Source organism: Rhipicephalus microplus, chromosome 5, assembly GCF_043290135.1.
Source record: "Rhipicephalus microplus isolate Deutch F79 chromosome 5, USDA_Rmic, whole genome shotgun sequence".
Lineage (NCBI taxonomy): Eukaryota > Metazoa > Arthropoda > Arachnida > Ixodida > Ixodidae > Rhipicephalus > Rhipicephalus microplus.
Genome location: NC_134704.1, coordinates 124,390,501 through 124,415,845, shown reverse-complemented (window position 1 = coordinate 124,415,845; position 25,345 = coordinate 124,390,501). Strand labels below are relative to the sequence as shown.

The 25,345-nt window shown below is 45.1% G+C and overlaps 2 protein-coding genes across 4 annotated transcripts in view; one reads left to right on the top strand and one right to left on the bottom strand.

Annotated features, from left to right (window-relative positions):
• LOC119174258 (sulfotransferase 1C2-like) overlaps positions 1 to 25,345 on the bottom strand; it is a 265,196-nt gene that overhangs the window by 197,755 nt on the left and 42,096 nt on the right. The gene's annotated exons all lie outside the window — the stretch shown is intronic.
• Positions 12,612 to 25,345, top strand: part of LOC119174260 (thromboxane-A synthase-like) — a 42,185-nt gene continuing 29,451 nt past the window's right edge. Inside the window, exon 1 of one of the 3 annotated variants that reach the window (XM_075895910.1) lies at positions 12,612 to 12,791. The gene's annotated coding sequence lies outside the window, so the exon portion shown is untranslated. Of the gene's footprint in view, positions 12,792 to 20,710; positions 20,769 to 25,345 lie in introns of those variants that run through there. The other 2 variants (XM_075895908.1, XM_075895909.1) reach the window with 2 other exon arrangements.

Sequence of the window (25,345 nt, the reverse complement as noted above, 5' to 3'; positions counted from 1 at the left end):
GTGTTTCCGAAACCCATTCTCCAGTTCCCCACGCAGCCCCTCATTCTCCATCCATGCCTGCAGTCCTTCCTTTATAATCTGCATCGTCAGCCTGTGGACCACTGATGTCACTGTTATAGGACAGTAGACAGCTTTGTCCCCCTTTTCTTTATAGATATGCTCATCCTACTAAGTTTCCATTCATCAGGGACTTTACCATCGATTATTATTTTGCTCACTGCCTCTCTCAAAACCTGCTTAGGCTTGAGACTCAATGTCTTTATAAGCATAATTGGAATGACATCTGGGCCTGTTGATGTACTACTATAGGAAGCCTATTATCATCTCTTTCCCGCTCTCGTTGTCAAAATAGAGCCATAAGGAGCCATAAATGGAGCCAATCATGTCACACGTGAGACATGGGCGCCATCTGGCTGTTTTCTCGGAAAACGAAGTGCGTGGCGCTGTTCGCGTGTTCGTCTCAAAGGTGATAAGGTGTAGAACGCAAGGCGATGGGTAGGTGCCACCGTCTCGTCTTAGCAAAGCGTTGGAAACACTTGCTTTTTCGTGCAAGCGTTGCATGGTCAGTGCAACGTGATAAGTGCTACGGTTCTTAAAATTACTTATGTATGCCTTTTCTAGGAAAAGACGCACATGCAGAATATATACGTGTTGTTACGGTGGCCCAGACATGCGCAATAATTGCTTTTTAATTGACAATTGCACAAGTTTGAACACTAAAGCTTGAGCAACGTTGATGGGCGCTGCGAATGGGGCCGACCATCCCAAGTACCCTGTGCCATTAAGAATGGACAAACAGACAAATGTACAGACAGACAGACAGACAGACAGACAGACAGACAGACAGACAGACAGACAGACAGACAGACAGACAGGCAGACAGACAGACAGACAGACAGACAGACAGACAGACAGACAGACAGACAGACAGACAGACCAAAATTTTTGCGTCAGAGGTCCCCAAGAAAGACTATCGTGTTTTAAAAAGAAAGCCAGGAGGTTAACCAGATATTGACATCCAGTTTGCTACCCAGCACTGGGAGTGGGAAAATAGGGGCAAGAAAGAGGGGGTGGACGAAGAGGAAAGAAACGCACGAGCACTCACGAGAAAACAAAAACGCACACAGGAAGGCCATTCAGGCTATAACCGTTCAGAAAAGGCGGTCGATCGCAAATAGTGCAAAACGTGCAGTAACGCTTCCAGGGCCTTCTTCTGTGAAGTTGCATCTTGTCGATGTTGTAAAATTCTTTCCTTCCATAGAGGTTGATTATCTAATTTGTCGAGTTGGTTGCGAAGACATAGTCATTGTCTACTTTACTATAGGCAGTCACAAAGGATATGTTGGATGGTTTCTTTGTTGCGACAGTGGTCACAGGCTGCGGTGTTGGCCATCTAAAAGCGGAAAGCGTAGGCGTTGGTAAACGCAACGCCCAGCCATAGCCTGCATAAAAGGGTCTGGCCTCGACTGGACTTGAAGGCTTGACGTAGGGTCAAGCGAGTACAGTCGGGCATGCTTGAAGTGCGGCTGATTCCATTGTGATGTGGTTTGTTGGCGAGCAAGCCAGCGGAGCTTTCGTGCAGTATCTGTCCTAGAAAGTAGTAGTAGCCGTTCATGATCTTCTGCGTGGGCTGAGCGGGCAGCTTGATCAGGCCGTTCATTTATGATAATTCCGCAGTGACCGGGTAACCACTGAAATGTAATTCGATGCCCTTTCTCAGTTGTATGGTGTATAAGCTCTGCTGTCTCTAGTACCAGCTGCTCGTGCGGTCCACGGCGTAAAGCTGATAGTAGACACGGCAGTGCCACTTTCGAGTTGCAGAAAATAGTCCACTTGCGCGTAGGTTGATCACTGACAAATCGTAATGTGGTACGAAGGGCTGCCATTTCCGCTGCCATTGATGTTCTTGCGTGGGATGTCTTGAATTTAATCATCGTGGCCAACCTTGGTATCATGACTGCTCCAATTGAGCGTTTCGGCTGAACTGATCTGTCAGTGTATATATGTATGGGATCTTGATATTTTTTATACATGAGGAAGAGGAGGAGAAAGAAAGCTTAAGCGGAAAGACAGGGAGGTTAGCCAGTTCTTAGACCAGCTGGCTACCCTGTGCTGGGGAACGGGGTGAGGGGAATGAAAGATGTTAAAAAGAAATGTTGCGAAGAGAGGGAGAAATTGCAAAAAAAATTGCGACAGAGGAAAGGCAACGTCAAAGAGTATAAGACACTAAAGTCTGTCTCTGAGGCCAGTTGTCCGCAAAAAGCGCAGCAAAGCTTTCAAAGCCTTCTGGGCTGAGGATGGGCTCGGCCAATGACCCAGAATCCTTTGTTCCGACAAAGGCCGATTGTCTAGTCTATCCAGAGCTGCAGTGAGTTCTTGTCTTTGCGCGTTGAAATGGGTGCACTCACACAGAAGGTGCGCGATGGTTTCTTCGCAACTGCAGTAAGTGCATGTAGGAGAGCTGGCCATCCCGATGAGATAAGAGTATGCGTTCGTGAAGGCCACTCCAAGCCACAGGCGGCATAGAAGAGTCTCCTCAGCTCGAGATATCCTTGGGGGAAGACGAAGCTGCAGATCGGGATCCAAGTTATGCAGGCGCGCGTTTGTGAAGTCTGTCGAGTTCCACTGTACCAGTGTGAGGTCACGTGCAAGCGAACGAAGTCTTGTAGCTGCGTCGGTTCTTGAGAACGGGATGGCTGTGTATTGGGTACCATCGTGTGCAGATCTAGCGGCCTCATCTGCGCGGTCATTGCCATATATACCGCAATGACCTGGTATCCACTGATACACTATGCTGTGCTGTTTTTCGGTTGCTTGGTGATGAAGATGCCTTATTTCAGCTACTAACTGTTCATTAGGTCCATGGCGAAAGGGTGATATAAGACATTGAAGAGATGCCTTCGAGTCCGAGAAGATCGACCAAATTCCGGAAGGTTCTTTCACTATAAACTCCAGAGCTGCACGAATGGCTGCAAGTTCTGCAGCTGTCGACGACGTCAAATGCGATGTCATGAATTTAATTGTGATGTGCCTCGCGGGAATAACCACCGCCCCTGCAGAGCTTACTGAAGACACCGAGCCATCCGTGTAAATGTGAAGGCGTCCGTTGTGCTTCTCTTGCAGGAAAAGTAATGTGGCCTGTTTCAGGGCTAGATGCGACGACTTTTTCTTGTTTTGGATGCCAGGAATTGTAAGAAGGGCTTTAGAAGTGTTAGCTGCTTAAGAGCTGGTGACAACAAATCTGCTTTTTTTTTCGGATGCCAGGTGGGGTAATATTATGTGGTTGAGCGAGGCACCATTGTGGAGTCACAGGTCTAGCGACAGGAGAGAACGAAGTTGGGATCGACTCACAATATGCGGTTATTGTTTTGCAGTAAAATGTGCGTGGTCGGTCCACTGGTAGAGAGGCTAGTTGATGGTGAGGAGTTCGAGCAAGGTGTCGTACATGTGTCCTCAGCACTTCAACACCAATGTGGGTCTTGATGAGGTGGTCCCATGTGATGGCAATAGTTGCCACTGTTGATGCACTTTGAGGCCAGCCTAGAGAAATCCGGAGTGCTTGAGCCTGGACACTTTGAAGCATCCGTTTACTTGTTTCACTTGCATTGGTTGATGCAGGCAGGCTGTACCAAAGTAATCCAAGGAAAAGAACCCTGTATAGTTGCAACAAAGTGGCTGTGGACACTCCCCAGTTTAATCCAGTGAAGAACTTGAACAAATGACAGATGCCTGTCAACCGCGTTTTCATGCATGATACATGTGGGCTCTATGAAAGGTCTCTGTCAACTATAACACCTAGGAACTTGTCCGATCGGAGATAAAGTATCTTTTCGCCGTTTATCACAACGCTATAGTTCTGATTGGTTTGCGCGTGAATGCCACAAGCGCACATTTTCCAGGGGAAATTTCTTGACCTCGTTTATTATAAATGGCAGCTTGAGTGGCCGGTCTCTGAATTTGCGCTCGCAGCTGTAGACGTGTTACTGCAGACGTCCAAACGCATATGTCGTCCGCGTACATTGACGATTTGACAGTACTTGGCATATGCTCATTAACCTAACGGTATTACACACTACGGTAGGATGGGGAGAAAAATGATCACGACAAAGAATCTGGAAAATATGGCTAGCAGTGCTCACAAACGCAGGCACTCACTCACTACCTCACTCACTCCAATATGTTCGTCTTTATATCTCCACGTCTCACAGTGCGTGATTTCGACTCTAAAATATGAGGCTGAGCTCGACTGTCGGAAAAGCTAATTTCTCATGAAAACAAAAGGGCACGACGTTGGGCGGGTTGGCGTTCCATATTTTAAGAATGAAGCACAGCACGGAAAATAAGGGCACAGAGAGGAACTAGAGACAACACGGGCGCTCAACTAACAACTGAATTTCGTTGCACGAAGGGAATAATCAAATAGATAGCAAATGTGTCTTCCCCACACGCCCAATACTGCACAGGCAAAGCGAAGACAAATAAAGCATTTTTCTTTTGTTTTGATAAACTCTCGTGATATTAAGGAATGCCTCTCAGATACACGACGTCCATTCTTTTGAGGGCTAGTCGTGGCATAGTGACATCCTAAAGACTTTTTTTTTTTTTGCGGATAGCCAAGGCTTCTTTTGTCAAGCGTACAGTTTCTTGCCGATATCTATACACACAACACAGCGAGTGCGAAAGATTGGAGAGCATCACAGGCTGCATAGAGCCCAGCCAAATTGCTTCTTTGCTCCTGGCGAAAATTATCGGGCTCCCTGAGACGAGGGTCCAGGCATCGACCACTATGGCTTACGTACGTTCTTGCGCTCGACAAAGGGACTTCATACACAAAACTGAATGTACGCTTTACAAACTGATCAGGGCATTTTTTATTCATTCCTTATAAACAAGCTTGCACATTTGGCCCAACTTGTTAGGCGCCGAGAAACACCACAGTTACCCTACGCGCCTAGCAATCTTCTTGATCCCGTGTGAGATGCCGTGTAGCGTATGGAATCGCACTCGTCTTGGTAACATCACGTGGTTGGCACCTGGGCTGCGCTGATTTCCGAAATAAGTTCGGCAGCGGGCCCACAAAGTCTTTTATATAATTTATATATAGGTTTTTATATTGTTGGTGATGTTTTGTAAATTCCCCCACACCAAAATGCAAACATGTGCTCTTTTTTCGGCACACTTAAACATTCTGAATACGGTTCACATTTCCTTACTAATACAAATATTAGTTTTCTCAATTTAACTGACGCTCGTCGGTACCGATTCAATTAGAAAATGTCTTAAAGTACCCGTAAACGTAAACGATGTACAACTTAACGAATAACACTCAATCTTGGACAAAGCTCCAGCGCATTAACAGCGAGGTCAACGTGTATGGTGGATGGGATGATTGAAACAAGACCTCCGAACTCTCTGCCACATAAAACTTTCTACGACAGAACACACGTAAACGCTAGCTGCGTGTAATAATAATAATAATAATAATAATAATAATAATAATAATAATAATAATAATAATAATAATAATAATAATAATAATAATAATAATAATAATAATAATAATAATAATAATAATAATAATAATAATAATAATAATAATAATAATAATTGTTTTATTATTTTTATTATTATTATTATTATTATTATTATTATTATTATTATTATTATTATTATTAATTTGATTCTGCGACCTTCGGGGCAGCAGTGGAGCGCCGTAACTACTCGACCATCGCTGTGGGGCACCTCGCTTCACATCGTACGCAGTGATACGTTACACAAATATATATCTAATCACGTGGTTATTCACTGACGTCATTTGGTGCTCGACACGCACACCCATTCTAACAGGCGCACAATGGGCACGGCGTGTGTGACGGACAAACAAAGTACTGCTTATTCTGATAGCTTTCACCGGTCGCCTCGAACTGTGCACGACACGTGAGCTCTGTGCGGGAGCACTTCCGTGGACGTCAGTCATTATAGTATTTCTGTCTTGTCTCGCTTACAAGCTGGTACTGATGCAACAATTGTGCAATTTGTGCTGCTGTTGTTTTTGTTTCAGAGCGCACTTGTGGCATTATATTGAAGTTGCAGTCTGTGACGCATAGACAGCGTGTGAATTTGCAGACACTTGCGCCTTGAACATACTATGGATGATCGGTGCTTTGCCAAAGCAAAAATCTTGGAATGTCTCAGCTCATCGGCCCTGTAAGACATACGGAGTACTCCTAGTGAGCTTGCAGACGACTCTTATAAGCTGTTGCCTATAAATATGCCTCGCTGCGCTGCGCGTTCCGGTTGGGATTTGTGCACACTTAGGATTGTTCCTTTGTTCTTTCTAGCTTACCACATCAAGTCACTTTTCCGGCATAGGATCGCAAACAGGACATAGTGTAATTAACCTACCTGTCAGCCCTATTTTATTGCGACCACGACAACCCACTCTTGTTTCTTCTCTATCTCTTCAACGTGAGGTCCTGCACTGGTCCATGGACAGATTTAACCTATAGTAGTTAGCGTTACACTCAGCTGCTCCACAATAGCAATATGTTCTTGATGAAGAAGCACAATTTCAGGAACTTCATTCACAAATGATGTCCAAAGAACGCTTAATTAACATTATCACTTTTGCAAAATGAAGAAGTAAATGTTTAAAATAAAGAAAAAGTGGAGGTTAGTCTGTGACCCAACGAACACCTTTCGCTTCGTTATAATTCTCGCTTCATGAAGGACTCATGTCTCGTTATCGACCCGGACAGCCAACTATCGGAGATTGCACACTAGAAGCATAGCAGCTGAAATAGTCTTCGTAACCTCGTACTTAAAACAACGTCGTGCGGTGCACACATAACCAGCATTATCAGGGCGTATCGGTAACGCACTGTGTGTGGCGCAAGAATGTCCGCTTAATCTGCGCTCTTTTAGACAGATTACTGATTGATATTAACCGGACGCATCTCCTTATATATCCCTAGAATCCACCGCGTGAATCACTAAATAATTTCTTACAGGCGGCTTCTCCCATTGATTACCTGGTTACGCCAATGAAGAGGTTCGTCGAGGGTTTTTTATTCATTAGTGTTTCTGACATTCGGGATTTCGCGTTAGGGTAGAGTAATTTTTTTCCCCTAAATATGCCAGCGTTAGTGTCCTGTTTGTGTCACTGTCGCGTACTCCACGTTATTCTGCCACAAAGCTAATAAACCAACTTAGGCACCTTAGGAACCTTTGGGCGCAAGTTGTTTTGGAGAATACGGATGCTGTTTTTTTTTCTCCTATGATGTTCAGATTCAGACAAAGCAAGTGTACTCTTCCCTCCAGTGTTCTGTGAGCACGGTGAATACATAGAGTGCAGGTTTGGTTACGTCAGAGCTGATGAGCATGAACACTAGTGGCCAGCATGTGATAAGGACCGGGTGAACATATACCGTCGATCGTCATTCGTTTCATCTGACGCGCACTCCCTGTTCAAGAATGAACCCACACCTCCACCATGAATAGCAAGAAAAAAAAATCTGGGGCCAAATTCGCAAAACTTTTTTGAAGGTAAGCTTTACAATCAGCTAATGGCCTTCACATTATTGATATACACAGTGTGAGGATTGGCTTAAAATAAATCTTATGCTCTACGCTAGTCCGTGAGCACTCCGGTAACTCGGGCACTGGAGCCGAATGCACACAGCTGCTTTCTGGTAAGTGTGGGGAAAAACTGAAGAGCGAGAAGGTTGGCCAGTTCTGTGCTGGGGAACGGAATACACGGAATCAAAGATGATTGAGGAGAGATGTAAGTGCATTATTAAATTGATCAGTTACCTTCAGCAATAATGTGTTTGACATCGTGATCGGTTGCAACTTTTCTTGCGAAAAGTTCTAGCGTCAGAAGCTTTTTTGTGCATTCAGGCCGTGGCCTGTAGGAGTCTCCCAGTCTCCTTCCTGTCTCAACTATTCCACCACACTCAACTGAAATATAGGACTTCAACACATCTATTCTTGACACCATAGAACACTATAGAGTAATCCGTTTGTTCGAAGATAATCAAAACCAACACGTACACAAACTTGCAGTCTCGGTGAAATGCACCGATCCCCTCCTCACTAAACATGGTGCCCAGCCAAAGACACTGCACGTCTGATCACAAAGACCTGTCGAGCCATCCCAATCCGTTACAGCGGTCTCCAGTGGAGCTACGGGAAGAGCTGTGGCCAGAGAGAGCCTGAACGATCAGACAAGACTGAGTGATCAGGCCCGCGGTGCGACAGCATTAAGTAGTGTCCTAAACTGATGGTTTGCAACCCAAGCTGCAGCATTGATTGATTTGTGGGGTTTAACGTCCCAAAACCACCATATGGTTATGAGAGACGCCGTAGTGGAGGGCTCCGGAAATTTCGACCACCTGGAGTTCTTTAACGTGCACCCAAATCTGAGTACACGGCCCTACAACATTTCCGCTCCATCGGAAATGCAGCCGCCACAGCCGGGATTTGATCCCGCGCTCTGCGCCCCCCCCCCAAGCTGTAGCAAATAAATGAACGATAGCCGAGAAAACTCAGTCTTTTATTTTATTGCCTGGAGAAAGGCATCAATTTGCGCTCATGAGCGTGCCATTACTCGTAAACTGTTTTGCGTAAAAGACGGAGACAAGAGCGCCGAAATGCTCAGTGTGTGCTCTCTGTCTACTAGAACATCCGGGGATTAACAACCCCCAACCACAATATGACTATGAGGTACGCCATAGTGAAGGGCTGCGGAAATAAATTTTGGCTATCTTGTGTTCTTTAACGCGCACTGACATCCCACAATGCTCGGGCATCGGGCGTTCCGCCTCCATCGAAATTCGATCGCCGAGATCGAACCCGCGACCTTTGGGTCAGCAGCCGAGCACCTTAGCCAAGCCCGTGGCATGTTGCGAGCTTCGCGTCCGTGCTGTGAGGCGTCGCCACCATCGAAACGACGACAGCGCACTGCCGGCGACGGCAAACGCAACGCCATCTAAGCCTTTTTTGGACGATTTTATTTGTAAGACTTGAGAATAGTGCGCATAGAAAACTGCTTCGCAATTAATTTTAAGCATTTGTAAGCACAAATAGTACGAACACGTAGAAGATGGGAAAGTGACCCACTTCAGCTCGCAGCGCGAACCCGAAAACAAACAGCCGGGCCGTACTGCTCGCGAAAGGCAGGAGGATACGTTGTTTTTATTTACAGAAAGTATGCCGAATACTGTTAACGAGGCGTTACGACATCTTCAGCTACAGAAGCGCAGGAACGATAGCGGTACACCTTTACTTAATGGAGTGAAGTTTTCGTGGAGTGCGATGGATATATCAGTCAGCGCTGGACAGCTTCTGTGCTCCGGGCATCTGCGTTGGGTCTATGCGTAGCACGTACGTACTCGCTATCTGGTGCACGCATATTGTTCACTGCTGCACATGTTAAAACGTTACTTACATGACCTTTATTTTATGTAAACATTGATTGACTTGCAATAAGACAATTTATTGCTGCAAATCTGTGGGATCAGCGTTGTCGTTTCGCTCGGCCTGTATGCGGCATCACTCGCTTACTAAAGTAAGTATGCAAAATGCTTGTGAGCTTCTAGTAGGTAGTTTACTGCATTGTACTATACGCAAACGAGATAAATTGAGACAGGGAGCTGCTCCAACAAGCGGGGGACAGCCATGACGCAGAAGCAGACGACGGCGGTGTTGTCCACTCTGCGAACGGCCAGCCCCCATATCAAAACACCTGGGTGTTTTAAAAACCATTTCGTTTTATACGCAGCTATAAATTATACAAACAATATTTTAGGTATTATTTGTTCAAAAAGTTATTTGAGTGTAGAAGACAACAAAAACTTCTTTAGTTGTCAGTAAAATAGTAATTTTCTTATCTTTGTAGAACTGCCACCGCAATCCAGACGGCGCTATCATCGCATCCAATTATAGTTCTCATTGGCTTTGTGGGCATGTCACTCCACTGCCTTAGTCACTGTTCTACCCAGGACGACTGCGCGCTATGTCTCTGTCTCGGTGTTCTTTCCCAACGTCTTTTACGTGCAACAGTTTACGCGAGTTACCACTTCTTTCTGCCACCAGGTTGTACCTACATAAACATACTCATAGTTGGCTTGCAGTTACAGAGGCAACCCTCACTAAATGGACACAAAACGAATAGAATAGAGACAGAATAAATTGAGAGAAAGGCAGGGACGTAAAAAAAGGGGGAATTAAAAAAATGACGCTGGGTTGAACTACATTAACAGTGGAGCTCGCTATGCTGGGCTTGCGGATTGAATACACGTTGAAAAGGTCAGGACAATAGAAACTCTTCGTTGTAGAAAACTGCGCGAAAAAACGGGACGAGACAGTACAGTCTAGACTAAGGCTGGTTAGCACCAGTCTTATTGGCCTTTCTTGCCTCCATTCTTCACCCGGTTCTCCACAATGAAGCCTTACCAGAAAGCTGAAGCGCGAACACTTTCAGAACAATCCATCCCCAGGCATTATAGTTATTCAATGACTTCCGAAGTTTTTGAAAAATAAGAGCAGAGCCAAATGTGCCACATGGGCAGCTGTTGAATTCGCCGTTCTTGTGCACTCTAACCACTACGCCTTTGACGTGTCTGCACAATGTTCTTATTTTCGAAAAAGTGAACGAGTAGGAAGGGAATAAAAAGCAAAAAGGCTGACCAGAGCCGTGACCAGTTTGCTACTTTACAACGGGTAAAATAAATCTAGGGATTGGAAAAAAAAAACACCATGGAGAGGGTGGAGCGTTTTTGTTATCCAGGTGGAGCTTGTGTGCTCCATTGCACGCCTACAATCAATGACAGAGCCCGCTAGTCAATTAAAACAGCAGCGATACTCGCATCACTTTGCTGGCCTAGGACGCGTATGTTCACGGCCCGAGAATGACTTACGCTGAAGATGGTCTGTCCTCTAGTTCGTTCAACACAGCGTGAATAACGTCGAGTTTGGTGACAAAGATCACAAAAATTTAGTGCACTCTTATACCGTTTCAAACAAGTGACATCTGGAGAGGTCTGACGCCCCAACGTGAGAATAGCATGTATTTTGTGAAAGCCGCTCCGAAGATATTCAGAAAGGTAAGGTAGATATTGAAGTCAGTGCTGCTGCATTCCTCTATAGGCTTTTATAGCGCGCATCAACTCGAGCACCTGTCAAGCGGCTGCATAAACAGAGATGCACTTAAAAAGGACAAAAAAAAAGTGAATTAGAGTTCATTAGCAAAGTGAACCTCAGTGAACAGTGAATAGGCTGAGGATGAAGAATGTAATATTTTTTTTTTCGCCGTGCATTCGTGAAGCTCTGGCTGTGCTAAGGTTTTTGTTCCTTTTTTTATTTTCTTTACTTCATTAACACCTCAACTCAGGCCCTTTAAAACATACTAACCAAAGGTATGGCAAACTTTTTCCGAATCAGAAATCCTATTAAAAGCTCGCCTTTGCGGTACAGTGATTGCGGTTCTCAGCCAATCACCCAAAAGTCACGGGTTCTACCCTAGTTGTGCTATCCCGGTCCTATGCCGGGTTCTATCGTGGTCGTGAATCTTAGGTGAGACACCTAATATTCGTGTATACAGTACGTTGTCAACGCACGTTAACGAACACGGGATGGTCGGAATTTCCAGAGCCCTCCCCTAAGGTGTCTCGATTATGCCTATCGAAATTCTCGCCCGTAAAACCCAAGGTAATTATTATTTTCAACAATAAAAAATACGCGTGATAATTATCAGCCTTCGATGAATACAAATTAATAACCATGACGATAAAAGCACCTAAGTTTCATTTATTTCTGTATGTTAACTTCGCAGAGCCTCCATTTACGGCGTGCACCTCGTTAAATCAGCTTCGCTTCCGATCACGGCATGATGCCGTGCGCAATGATCGCACGTTCCATTCTCCGGCTGTGTTTGGTTTCTATTGTAATGCTGCGTGATTATGTAGCGAACAGAGGCCGTTGACACGCAGCCGAGCTACACTTATATCCGTACATCCCGCCCCATTGAGTATAGCCGATATCTTGCCATTCGAACGTGATAATCGCTTAAGTATCCCGCACCAGTCTCGCATTGTAATAGGTTCCTATAATGAAGCTGCGTCGAATAATTCGAGCACAAAAGATGAGACACCGCGCTCATGATAGTACAACGAGGGTCCTCGAAGTGTTCTCTTCGATATGTGAGAACCTCACTCACCTCCCTTATCTGTTTACGATGGCGTCATTCCTTTTTTTGAGAGTGAGGTATCAGTTCTGTTCTAGACTGCAACTCCGGCGGGTGCAGCTGTCCCCGGCTGAACCCTATCGATGGTTTCGAGAGTGCTTGCGAGCGAAACAAAACAAAAAGTTTGGTTACGAAGAGGTGTACCACCAGCGTAGTAATGAAAGAGCGAGAGAGAGGGAGAAAGAAAGAAAAAGAGCAAGAAAGGAAGATAGATAGAGAGAAAGAAAGAGAAAGTGAGTGAATGAGTGAGTGAGTGAATGAGTGAGTGAGAATCAAAATAACAAGAAGACCAAACTTTTTCTGGTTTTTTTTTGTTATTGTGCGTCTACTTTCTTTATCTCACATACGACGTTCATATATTACGGCTCCACCGTTCCAACTTGCTCCTTAGTCGAGCATGGGCTCAAGGGGACAGTAAGTCGGACCACTGATTTTATTGTTGACGCGTTCATCTCCACAACTAAAAACAGGTTATATTAGTAACAAACAGAAAACATCAACTACACAAGATCCCGGCGACTTTCGGCAAGGCCATTCCTTTTATCACGTGAGTGTTTCCATTTCATATTACGGGAACGGACCTTATACCTGAATTTTCACAGTTCGTTTTATGCAAAAAGGAACAGTCAAGGAAAAGAAAAAAAAAACAAAATTTACTTTTTGGAAGGCCTAATCACTGAAGGAGAAATAACGCGCGGGCAATATGAGCGTAAGACGCATACACTGAAACTTTTGATTTTGCGGAGAATTCTTCTCGGATGACGTGAAAGTTGCACTTGGTTGATCTTTAAAATGCAGCCTCTCCGTTTCTTTCGTACACTGCGAAACAGATATTTTTCGCAGCTGGAGCACATGTATCGGCTTCTTGTAAGCATGTTCTTTGGTTGTTGTCATTTCTTAGTTCTTAATTAATGCGCTTTTTCAAGTTCAGTCATTTCAAGCTTCAAAAGTTATCCTTACCTTAGTGATCAGTGATCTCGGCATGGTGATATAACGCACAGAAGGAGGAGGAATAAATGAGGAAGGACAGGGAGGTTAGCCAGCTCTCAGAAACGCACAGAAGGCTACGCGGAGAAGGAGGCTATTGAATGTGATTTGGTCTTTGAGCTTTCATACATGACATTATTGAGCCTTTTTATTCCTGAACTACTTTTCGGGACGACCCCAATCCAGTTCATCACATGATTGTTCGCTGAATGTGCGGTGTTCTTGCATATTGTAACTGCTCTTTTTAGCCTTCTGTCACGCGCGACGAATATCAGCTGCAACTGATCGGTAACCGTGACTGAAGGCCTATAGAAATGTGGCAGCTTGGGCTAGTTGGTATGGCATGACGATAGTTATAGCGCAAGAACAAAACGACGACACAGAGACAAGAAGGACACGAAAGACAGAGAGCGCTCTCTGTCTTTCGATAGTTATATCTGTCTCGATATAACTATCGTCATGCCTATAGAAAGTTTCAAAAATATTTTTGTGAATGGGGGCTAAATTTTCACGTTGTTTCCTTCTTTTGCTGGATCAAACAGAGGGTGTTGTTACGCAGCAGAATTTTCGAAGCATGATTGCGTTACAGCGTTTCATACGCATTTCGTCAGTGGGCCCCCGACGTGAACTCAACTTCATGTGATTCGACAAAAGCGAGTCGACTCACGAGTCCATTAGCCTAGAATGGTCTTTTTAGACCATAGTTTCAATGCTTTATAACACCAACACCACACGTAATTGGTGTTCTTCCTGGCACCTTTTGATATAGCACCTTCTAAAACGACTTGAGTGCTCATAAACCAGTGTTATCTGATCATTTTTTTTATAAAACATGACAATATAATTCGTCAAGAACTTCTTTGGAAGAGTTGCAGGGGGTGGGTCAAGTTCTTCTTCAACGTATTTCAATGCTCTCATCAATAAACATTAAGAAATGTATATATGAAAGACACTGCGTTCGACTAAGTGTGAATTGGCGTGAGTACAAACGTGAATTAAAGTAAGGCTGATAGCAATGCTAAGAGTAGTAAATATGACCATGAGCATAGGTCGGTAAAAAAGAAGTGGAACTCAGTCAGGCTCACTCAAGAGATATATCTTTCGTTCAGGACTCACTCGGACTCAAACTCACCAAAATATTACTCACCCGGATCAGAATCAAACTCACGGCTTAATCTTAGTCTGAGTGAGTCCTAGTGAGTCGACTCATGAAAGTTCGCCGACCTAATGTCATGACCCTTTTAACAACAGACACACCTATACCGTAAAAGCATTCAATCTTTATAATTTCATGGTTTGTCGTGTCTCTAAACAACTACTCCGCTTAAAATACTTCTCTCTTTATTACACCAAACACTGTGTTGTCTATGAATAGAAAAGTCACTCGCTACACGTATGTATGGAACCTTGGTTTTTTTTCCCTTATTTGTTTGTGTGTGTGTGGGCGCACGTTTGTGGGTGTGTTTATGGTGCGTGCGCGTGCGTGTGTGTGTTTGTGTGTATGCGTGCTTGTGTGCGCGTGTGTGTGTTTGTGTGTGCGTGTTTGTGTGTGCGTGTGTGTGCGTTGCGTGTTTGTGCGTGCGCGTGTGTGTGCGTGTGTGCGTGTGTGTGTGTGTGAGTGTTTGTGTGTGTGGGTATTTGTGTGTGTGAGTTTTTGTGTGCGCGAGTGTGTGCATGCGCGCGCGCTTCTGAGTTTTTCCCGTAAAGCACTCCTCACTTTGTGTGAAAGCGACATCAGTTAATCTATTCTGTCAGTTCCGCATGTGATGGCAGAGTTAGCTTTGCGCTTTCACTTGGGCCACTTTCTTTCATCACATCCGCAAATACCCGTCTTATCCGAACAACACGAGCATCAGTTTGCCTCTGAATGTACTTACGGATTTCTAATGTGGTGTAGCGTAATAGAAGACAAAAACAAGAAGTTCTTGGTATACATGTTTTGCGTTTTACAGATTTATATGAATTTATTTATTTATTCCACTCAGTATTCTTTCAACAAAAACGGGCGGAAGCATCATTTGCTTTATTGAATATCTTGATGCTTTATTGACTTTAAAGCAAGACTCTTCAAGAACCGCCTGACTGGTTATTCCTGCCCGCAGAAAACGCCACTGATTAGCTACACGTTCAGATTAATGCGTTATGACGCAAAAATGCCCAAACGTAAAAGCGCCGAGACAAAGTACCTTTCAGGTGTGGTAGGGAGAGAGTTATAGCGAAATGAGACAACATAAACCTCGGGTCTCGTAGAAATATACTTTTCTGCGCGCCGAGTTCGTTTGCGCCAGTAAATTAGACATGGCGTTTTTCTGTCGCACAAGCCACGCTTGGTTACAGGTGCGAGGTGCTGTGAGAGGGCCAAAGCGTCGAAGGAAGAAAGGAAGAGGAAAGAAAGGCAGGAATGTTAACCATACGTGTGTCCGGTTTGCTATCCTACTCAGGAGAAGGGGAATGAGTGATGATAGGAAAATAGAAGGGAGAACAAAAAAAACAAAAAACAAAACAACGCTGATGCGTTCTATGCTAGGGGAGGCAGTGTCTCTGTTGTATCACGTTGCACTCTAAGTAAACGAGTAATGGTGCCTACTGAAGACTTGCAAATACTGGGCACAGAGTATCCAGCGCCTGTTGCGTGGGCTGAGCGTACGGTGATCTGAGTTTGCCGACGAACGGATGAACTGCATGTCATAACTCAGCAAGTGGTATACTATTACTTCGACCGACCGAGCCAAGCCAGCTGTCATACTATTGACGTAATAGTCTTAGTCTTTCTAGGGCCACACGTACAGGTGCTGGCGTCCCACAAATGTGTAGGGTCATACGGTAATACTTCGCAGAACATCAAAAAAGGAAAAGTCTATCGGATACGCCTTTTCTCCGTGAAACATGCTTGGCAAAACACATTAATATAGCAGTGTGTGGGCTACGTTATATTTATTTTAGAGTCACTGAGTGAGATTAAAAAGAAAATCACAGCATATCCGCGCAGTGAATGATGATCAATGGGGCGAAGTTTCCAAGGGTTTTATTGGTAAACCGTGAAACGTCCGTCCGTCCGTCTGTCCGTCTGTCCGTCCGTCCGTCTGTCTGTCTGTCTGTCTGTCTGTCTGTCTGTCTGTCTGTCTGTCCATCCGTCCTTCCGTCCGCACCTGCTGAGTGAGTCAGAAAACTAGACGGTCACGTACAGAGAGACAAGCATGTACAGACCCATGGCTTCAGGAGCTTCGCCCCTAAAAAGCTTGCCTACCTACTACGATGTACCTGGTACGAGCAAAAGAGTGGTGTACTCATTAAGGAAAGAAGATATATTTACGTTGCCCCTTCTTCACAACTTCCGTTCGATCAAGCCCGACATTTTGGCCCACCGTATGGCCGCAGCGGCTGAGCAAGCGGACAATAAATGCTGTTCGCGACACTGAATGATGCTTCATGTCACCCTGAAAAATGTCAGGAATGAAAAGATGGAACTTGCGGTGAAAAACTACGGAAACAGGCTTTGTGTGCTCGAGCCAACGTGTAGACAAGTGAGCCTGACTTCGTCAAGGATAGAACGGATTTCCCTAGCGCTCGTGTGTGTATATGCTTCGTATATTTTCCTTTATTCCAAGTAAAGAGCGAGGAGAAGGTATATGTGGAAGTGGAGGTACGGTTAGGGGAAGTGCCCACCGTGACGAAATGCAATTAAAATGAAGAAGGTGTTGCAGGAATAAAAACAAAAGAAGGGTGGGAGATGGAGGATGTACATTTCACTTAATTATACGGTCATCCTTTGACAACCACGCAACACTTCGCTGAATTATCGATGTCGTATGATAAAAATAATGCCGCAAAACGTGGTAAACTTCTAACTTCAAATAAATTGCTTTAGATGGTCACTTCGATGAGGCCGTGTTTGATGTGGCGCTTGACATGAGAAGTTTCGGCAGGAATTTTGAAACATTTTGAACATAATTCAGTGAATGCTCGCCGTCAGCAAATGTTTATTAGGTGTCATTTAAGATGGTAGTTGAAGTCGTTTTGTAAATGAATATGACATGATTAATTGTGCGAAAACTAGATACCTACCCTAATTTTAGCCAATCGCTACGGAATAGACTTTAGCTTATTCGAAGATTTTCATTCACTTCAAACTTCAAAGCGGGTTATATGGGTCTACGTACTATCCGCATCAAATGAAACGCGAACAGCGGAGTGCGTGGCACAAGCCTTATCAATGGCATAGTGCGTGCCATCGACCAGTCATTGACACAGACAGGCCCACACATCCGGTGTGGCAGCACTGCGTGATCCCCTATAGTGCAATATTTCTGCTTGTGTTCCAGGTATGGTATTTGAAAGGAACAAAAAAAAACAAAGGTTAAACTACTGCAGCTGAAGGCAATTATTGTAGCACGGTTTGTCATCACGGACTCCATCATCATGAAATTCCTGGATAATTCTATTTATAGTAGACAAAACTCTGGTCATAATGCTGGCAATTTTACGCTGTTTCACTTCGTGCCGGTTAAGCAAATTGATTTGCGCTCTCTCTTCCGAAGAAACGCTCGGCATTTCCAGTTAATGTGACGCGTTTTCGAATCGGTCTCTGAAAGAAAGGTGCAGGTGAAGCAGCGCTGTAAAACGAGATGCGACGATCGTTTGAAAATCAACCACAAACCGGTTATATTTCTCTATTTGTTTTATCATGCCAAGTCACCGATTGCATTGCGACGCTGAAGTAAAAGTAAGGAATTGCGAGTGATACAATCAAAAGCGCTTGGCACGCCCACAATGGCCACCATTACCACCATACGAAAACTAGAGCAGAAACGGAGATAATGCACTGTAGAGGATCGTGCAGTGCTGCCAAATCGGATGCGCACGCCTGTCAATGGTGATGACTGGACGGCATACACTATACTGTTTTAATGATTGAAACACGCGCTCCGCTGTTCGGGTTTCATTTGACGCCGATAGTAAGTCCTTGTGCCCCACCCCTTGCCCAGTGCTAGCGCACTAAGTACGGTGGGAAAGCGCATGTGTGTTATTGTTGATATCCCTGCCTGTTGTTTTTTCATCGATCTCGCTTTCTCTATCTCTCTTTGCTAAAATATGCATTGCCTTTGTTCTTAATCTCTTGTCGCGCACATTTTTACTCCGAGTTGTTCTGTGACTTTCTGCACAAGGTGAATTCCCTACTTATGAGTTCAAATTTAGGCGCCTTTACTTCTTTCTCCGCGTTTATGCGCCCGGTTTTCGGCTTTACTCCCGATAAGTGTGTGTTCGCTCCGATAATAAATGCAGCAATTGCATCAGTCTAGAGTACTTTATCAGAAAGTAAGAGATATCTCGAACATGTAGGCCCATGTGATAAGGTATTCTTTGATAGCTTGAGATTTCACTGGCGTCCTTCAAGACACAAAGATCAAGAAGCAATGATAAGATTAACGACATGCGAAGGCCAGGAAGCCGAGGGTCGGACGTAAACCCGTTGGTTTGGGAAAGCACACGATGACAATTAGAGTAAACTACAACCACGGATATTCCCGCGAAATGCAGACGTTTTGCAAGAATTTGCAGCCAAGGCAAGGTATTGCGAACAAGGCTCTATAAGCCGGAGTAAAAACGTCTTCTTTTCATGTGAACATTCGTGGTCGGTGGCGTTCTCAAAGGCAAAACTAATGTCTTGCAAGTGACCTGCCATACATTTGACGTGTCATACATTCAACTGACTAGCCATACACCCGATGTGAACCTTATTTTATTTAATTATTAGAAAAAGTACTGCGTTTTTTTTTTCGCTTTCTGCCCCTTGCGTTTTGTCCTTCAGCGCTAATTAGGTCTGTCAGAAGTAAATTCGCACCAACTAACCCCACTCTCATATTTAATACTCATAAAAATACCCAATTTATTATTATTCTGCCTGTCATATTCTATAGTATTTCTTCAACTGCAGGTACATGCCTGTCAATGTTACACATTAGTTAGGCAGTCATACATTTTCTTATATTTACAGAAACGTTGTTAAAAGGTTTCGTTCTACCACTTCGCGTGGTCATAAACCTAAGCTAAGCTGCGCTGAGTGCGTGCGATGCAATAACTCGGCCAGCGGGCGCTTTCTTCATCTTATTCTTGATCCTGAGAGGGAGGGAAATATTGATTGATATGTGGGGTTTAACGTTCCAAAACCACCATATGATTATGAGAGAGGCCGTGGTGGAGGGCTCCGGAAATTTCGACCACCTGGGTTTCTAGAACGAGCACCCAAATCCGAGCGCACGGGCCTACAACATTTCCGCTTCCATCGGAAAGGCAGCCGCCGCAGCCGGGATTCAATCCCGCGACCTGCGGGTCAGCAGCCGAGTACCTTACCCACACGACAACCGCGGTGGAGCGAGAGAGAGAAATAAACGTTTATTTCGAAGTTGTGTTCTGAACGATGCCCGGTGTCACCCTAACTTCCTGGTTTCGACTGCCCTCTTGGCCCTGGCGACGAGTTGTCGCTGGTCTTCCAGGTCCTCGAGGACGAGCTTGGCCTCCCACGTTTCCATTAGGTGGTCGTCGTTAGTTATCGGTGCTTGGTGCACGCCTCCCTGCTGTTGCATGTCGTGGTCTGCGCGGCACTGGCATTCCAGGAGCCAGAATGCTAGGTTGTCCGGTACGCTGCAGAGTGGTCACGTGTAGCCATGTGTCATTCGGTAGAGGTGGTACATTGACATTACATGTATACGTGTTGCTTTCCAGGCGTCTGATGATCAGGCTTTTTTTTTGTTAGTTTTGGATGTGGATGGAGGTTACACTCCCCGCTCCAGTTTGTAGTGTTGAAGTAGCGACGAATAGATGTTTTCTACAACATCCATCTATTCAGCCACGGGTCGGGTACCCTGTGACCCTAGGGCCGCCCGGATGACGCGTTCGCGGGCAGCGGCATAGGCCGCTTTATTTTGTTGTATACCCTCGTGTTCAGGAACCCATATTACACAAGTATATGGAAGCGGAAAGCTTCGCTGTTTCAGGATGTTAAGTGCATCAGCCAATCGCTACAGAATTACGTGGCCCACCTGAAAGCTTTTTTAGGTGGCAATAATTTTTGGTGTAGAACAATGAAGGCCTATACGCAAAGTTATGTAATGCGCGAGCATCCAATGGCGGGTGCAGTTGCACTACACTGGTCACGCCTCGAAGCAGCTGTATCATTAGTCTCTTTGTCAGCGGGTTTCAATCTGCAAGAGGGGTCTGTGAACCTTCGAAAGCTCAACGCAGCGATATTTACACGCGCTAAGAAACGCAAGGCTTGCGACTGTGACCACGTCTACAAGCACTTGACGCTTTCTTGGGGAAAAAAAAAAAACTTGCACGCCGTACGCTCGGTGCAAAGCACTCGAAAGTTGCGATTGGAGGATGACTCCCACACTTGACAATCTTCGTATCTATCTTCTCGTTTCGGTCTGTAGCGCAACAAATGAACGAATGATAGTCCACCCCCATATAGTCACTCAGTGAGAACACGTGCGCTCACAAAAGAGGCAGACAGCTCGATACTCTACGTTGCTCTATTGTAAGTGACAGAATTTTTTTCTGCGAACACTATTGTGGCGTCTGAGCGACGTACGGTGGTATTCCGGACTGTTGTATTCACTCATATGCCACAGGCACTGGTTTCAATAGGCTAATGTTGGCTTGCTTGAATAGAGTATATGTTATTATTTGGTACAGTTGAATAGATAATCACTGATATTGAATAGTCTTGTCCAAGGTTGGCTATGCGCTCTTACTACAGTAACAATGCATTGACTGACTTTGAGTACAGTGACCTCCCATATCACTAACAGAAACCTGGGTTGGTACTGCCTGAATTTTTCCCAGCCTGCTATTTTTTTGCGCAAGACACAGATCAGTGAAAGCTAAATATCCTAACGCTACAAATATCGAGTTAGAATATTTATAATATTGTGCCCTTCGAGAAGGAGCATCGGTGTATATGTAGTTGCTACAAAAAGAAAAGAAAAAGTTGCAGTTTCACCACAAGGCCGAAGCGATGAATGCGATAACAACTAATTAAAATGTTATACGAAGTAAGGCTAGCAGCTCACTTCTCTAGCGTCCATCGTGGCACTCAACTGTAAGCCACTGTAAGAAAACGATGCAGCGAGCGAGGTGACCTTCGTGCTGTCTCACAATATTAATAAAAACTATCAAAGAATGATGCAAAGAAAGTATAGGGGATTTTATTGGTAATAAGTGACGTAAATGTAAAGAAAGAAAAGCGGACGAAAAGAAAAAAGGATGACGTGAACGCGCACCTGCGGCAAGGGAAGTGCGTGACGGCGCGTTCGTACGGATATACGGAGGGACAGGCTAGTTATAGAGCTGCTTCGAACTTGAAACGTAACCCCTCCCATTACAATCCTGGTCGTGTTACATCCAAATAGTTACGCAATATTGCAGTGTATGAGCATAAAACGAGCCCCATGTGGATGAGGCAGATGTACGCCACATGGCAGCCCAAGACAAGCCAAAATTAAACAGGAAAGCACTGATTGGAGGTCGTCTAAAATAGGAGAAAGGAAGAAGAAGTGAATGGAAGAAGCCCGTAGCTTCATTTCGCTCTCTTAATTCAGTTATTATATTGAGTTCAGGATCTTTTTACAGTGTGTGCGGTGGGTGGACTGTCTCCAGAGTGGCAGCTAAACATCGGTGAGTCGGAGTTTCACTACGCATCGCGATCAGAATCGCCCCTTAGCGGGCCCGTGCCTCATACCTGGCAAAGCCCGGGTATGGGGGACAACGAGATGCCGCTAGCGCCAAGAGGAGCACCACTTATCCATCCCGCTCGACTTCAAGTTGCTGCAGGCTCAGCAACAATATCGACGTCCCCTACAGAGAGCAGCGAGGCCTCGCAGTGCAAGAAGAGGCGTACAGAGGAGGAAGAGGTTGACAACGATGACGCTACATCGACGTACTCCCTTAATGACATGACACAGATGGATACAGAAGCACCCAAGGAAGACGAGGGAGCTTACACGGTGGTCACCCATCACAAGAACAGAGCTACGGGGATACCGGTGGTATTCAGACCAATCGCTGCCGAGGACTCCTTCTGGAAGGTGAATCCCAATCGCATAGCGTCTGAGATAATCTCTGCTATCAATGAGAAAGTGACATCATCAAGAATCAACAGAGACGGAAGTTTTTGTGTTGGAGTACGGTCTTTGTACTCGGCAAACAAGTTACTGCTGATCAAGAGTCTGGCTGGATTGCCTGTACAAGTGATGATACCTCAGTCTTACATGAAGACCTTAGCAAAGATAAGAGATGTTCCACTCGAATACAGTGATTATGACCTACTGGATTATCTTAAAGATGCTGGAGTAATCTCGGTCACACGACAAAAAAGATGGGTTAGAAATGAAGATGGAAGTGTCACAATGCAGCCCATACGAAATGTAATACTCCAGTTTAGACATGACATGCCATTGCCAAAAAGAGTTGCTCTCGGCTTTACGGTTCACGCTGTCGAGGAATACATTGAGCCGGCGGTAAGGTGTTACAACTGCCAGAGATATGGGCATAAGGCTAAGACTTGCAGGGGAACCAAGAGATGCAAGGTATGTGCGGGCGCACATGATTACAAAGAATGCACCTCGAAGCGTCAACCTAAGTGTGCAAACTGTGCTGGACCACATCCGGCGTCGTTCTCAGGCTGCTCTCGAAACCGTTTGGCATCAGCGGCACAAAGAGAGAGAATTGTAAAAGGGTACCATAAGATACAAAAGGGTCCAGCACCCAATGCGGATATAGTCGAAGATGTTCCTGCGGCACAAAGAAGTGCAAAACAGTGGCGCCACGACTCTTACTCGGAAGTATTGAAGCGCTCAGCACCAAAACATCGCGTTGGAAAAGAAGTCCGGGCCCAGGAACATGCTGAAGTGGAACTTTCTACCAGGCCAGACACAGCCAAAGAGCCACTGACTACCAAAGGGAAGGGTCACAGCAGCTTGCTGAGTAAAACTTCTTCGAGAAATGCGATCTCGGCGGAGACAGCCGGAAGCGAGCAAGTCATTTTGCCAATAATCTTTGCGGCTCTCAAAGCAATTCTACGATCCCTGCCACAAGCAGGCTCTTTACCAGAAGTGAAATTGCTGCTAGATGTTGAGCATCTTCTCTTGTCGTAATCATGGCTACCGGACTATCTAACTGGTACAAAAGAAGTGCAATATTCCAGTGGAACTGCAACGGTTTGCAGAATAAGAGTGGAGATTTTCGGAAATTCGTCGCTGAGCACGGGTTTCCGATTTTGTGTATTTCCGAAACAAGAGTATCCACTAACTTTCGCTTGTCCAATTATGTGGTGTACCAAGCAGACCGTCCTGCTGCAAAAAGCAGAGTGATGTTGTGTGTGAGACGCGATATTCCGTCGACACTTGTGGCTACTTCAAAAACAGATGCGCCGGAATTTGTTAGATGCAAAGTGAAGTTTGGTAACGTTACTGTAACTGTAGTTAGTGTTTACGTGCACCCTCAAGCAAACGTTTCATACGCAGAGTTGGCTGCAGTGTGTAGATCTGACCATGATCCCATAATTATATGTGGTGATTTTAACGCGCACCATGAATTGTGGGGTAGTGAGCGTTGTAGTGTAAGGGGATCTGCTATAGTAAAAATATGCGAAGATTATGGTTACACTATACTAAATGATGGTTCTCCAACGTTTCTACGGGGGCATAACTACTGCAGCGTACTAGACATTACTGTGTGCTCCTCTGAATTAGCGGCTGGAGCAGACTGGATTGCGGACGCTGACACAAGAGGAAGTGACCACTTGCCAGTATTCATATATCACCCAAAGTTGAAGAAAACAAGAAATAACCGCACAACAAGAATCACAAACTGGGCAATCTTTCGAGAACTACAGAGACAAAATCTTGAACCCTGTTCTGACGCAGAAACGTATGCATCTAAGATAAAAAAATTTCTAACAAAAGCAACTCGTACAGTACCCATTCCAGATGGGTATTCGGGTGTTGACGCTGAGTATGAGAGGCTTCGGGCAATACGACGCCGATCTGAAAGAAGATATCGCAGGTCAGGTAATTTAGAAGACTTCAAGGTTGCACAGAAAGTACACACTACAATGCGTAACCAACTGCAGAAGCTTTCAACCAAAAGGTGGCAAGATTTATGTGCCTCAATTTCCCCATTTACCTCGGCGACTCAACTGTGGAACATGGTACGCGCCCTCCGACAGCCAGTAGTCCACTCGAGACCACTACAGGCTCTAGCGCTGTCTCGAGGAGTTAGCGAACGGGTGATTGCCGAAGAATTTTGCGATCTTATACTGAGAAATGGAGAGACCGCCCAAACGAGCGATTATAAATCCTCAGCAGAATCAGCTTCGGCGGTTGTAACAAAGTCCTCTGCGATCAGTTCATCAGATCTGGATGACAGCTTCACACCAGAGGAGCTCCAATATGTGTTGTCTTCAGTAAAACGAACAAGTTCACCAGGAACAGATGGAGTTACATACGCTGCTCTAGCTAATTTGTGCAAAAAAGGAAAATTACACCTGTTGGACATCTATAATAAAATTTGGCAAGAAGAAAAAGTTCCGGAAAGCTGGAAGATATCAAAAGTAGTACCGTTGCTAAAGCCAGGGAAGAGCCCTATGCAGTTGGACTCGTTTAGGCCGGTTAGTTTGACAAGTTGTTTTTCAAAAGTGATGGAAAAAATGATCAATGAACGAATTTTATGGTGGCAAGACATGAAAAAACTACTACCAGAAAGCATAGCCGGCTTCAGAAGAGGTAGATGCACAATGGACTGCATTCTGGATTTGGTCACAGATGTGGAAAACCAACGAACGCAAGGAAACATCACTGTCGCTGTATTCCTTGATGTCCACCGAGCATACGACACAGTGAGTCACGTTCACGTTCTGGAAGGCCTGGCGTTACAGGGATTCAAGGGCAAGATACTGCGTTGGATCGCTGACTTCCTGAAGCACCGGAAAATTTTTGTAGTTACGCAGGAGGGCCCAACGTCAGAACATGTCGTCAACCAAGGAGTGCCACAGGGCAGCGTACTAAGCCCTACTCTCTTTAATGCAGTCATGGCGCAGCTCCCGTATAATCTTCC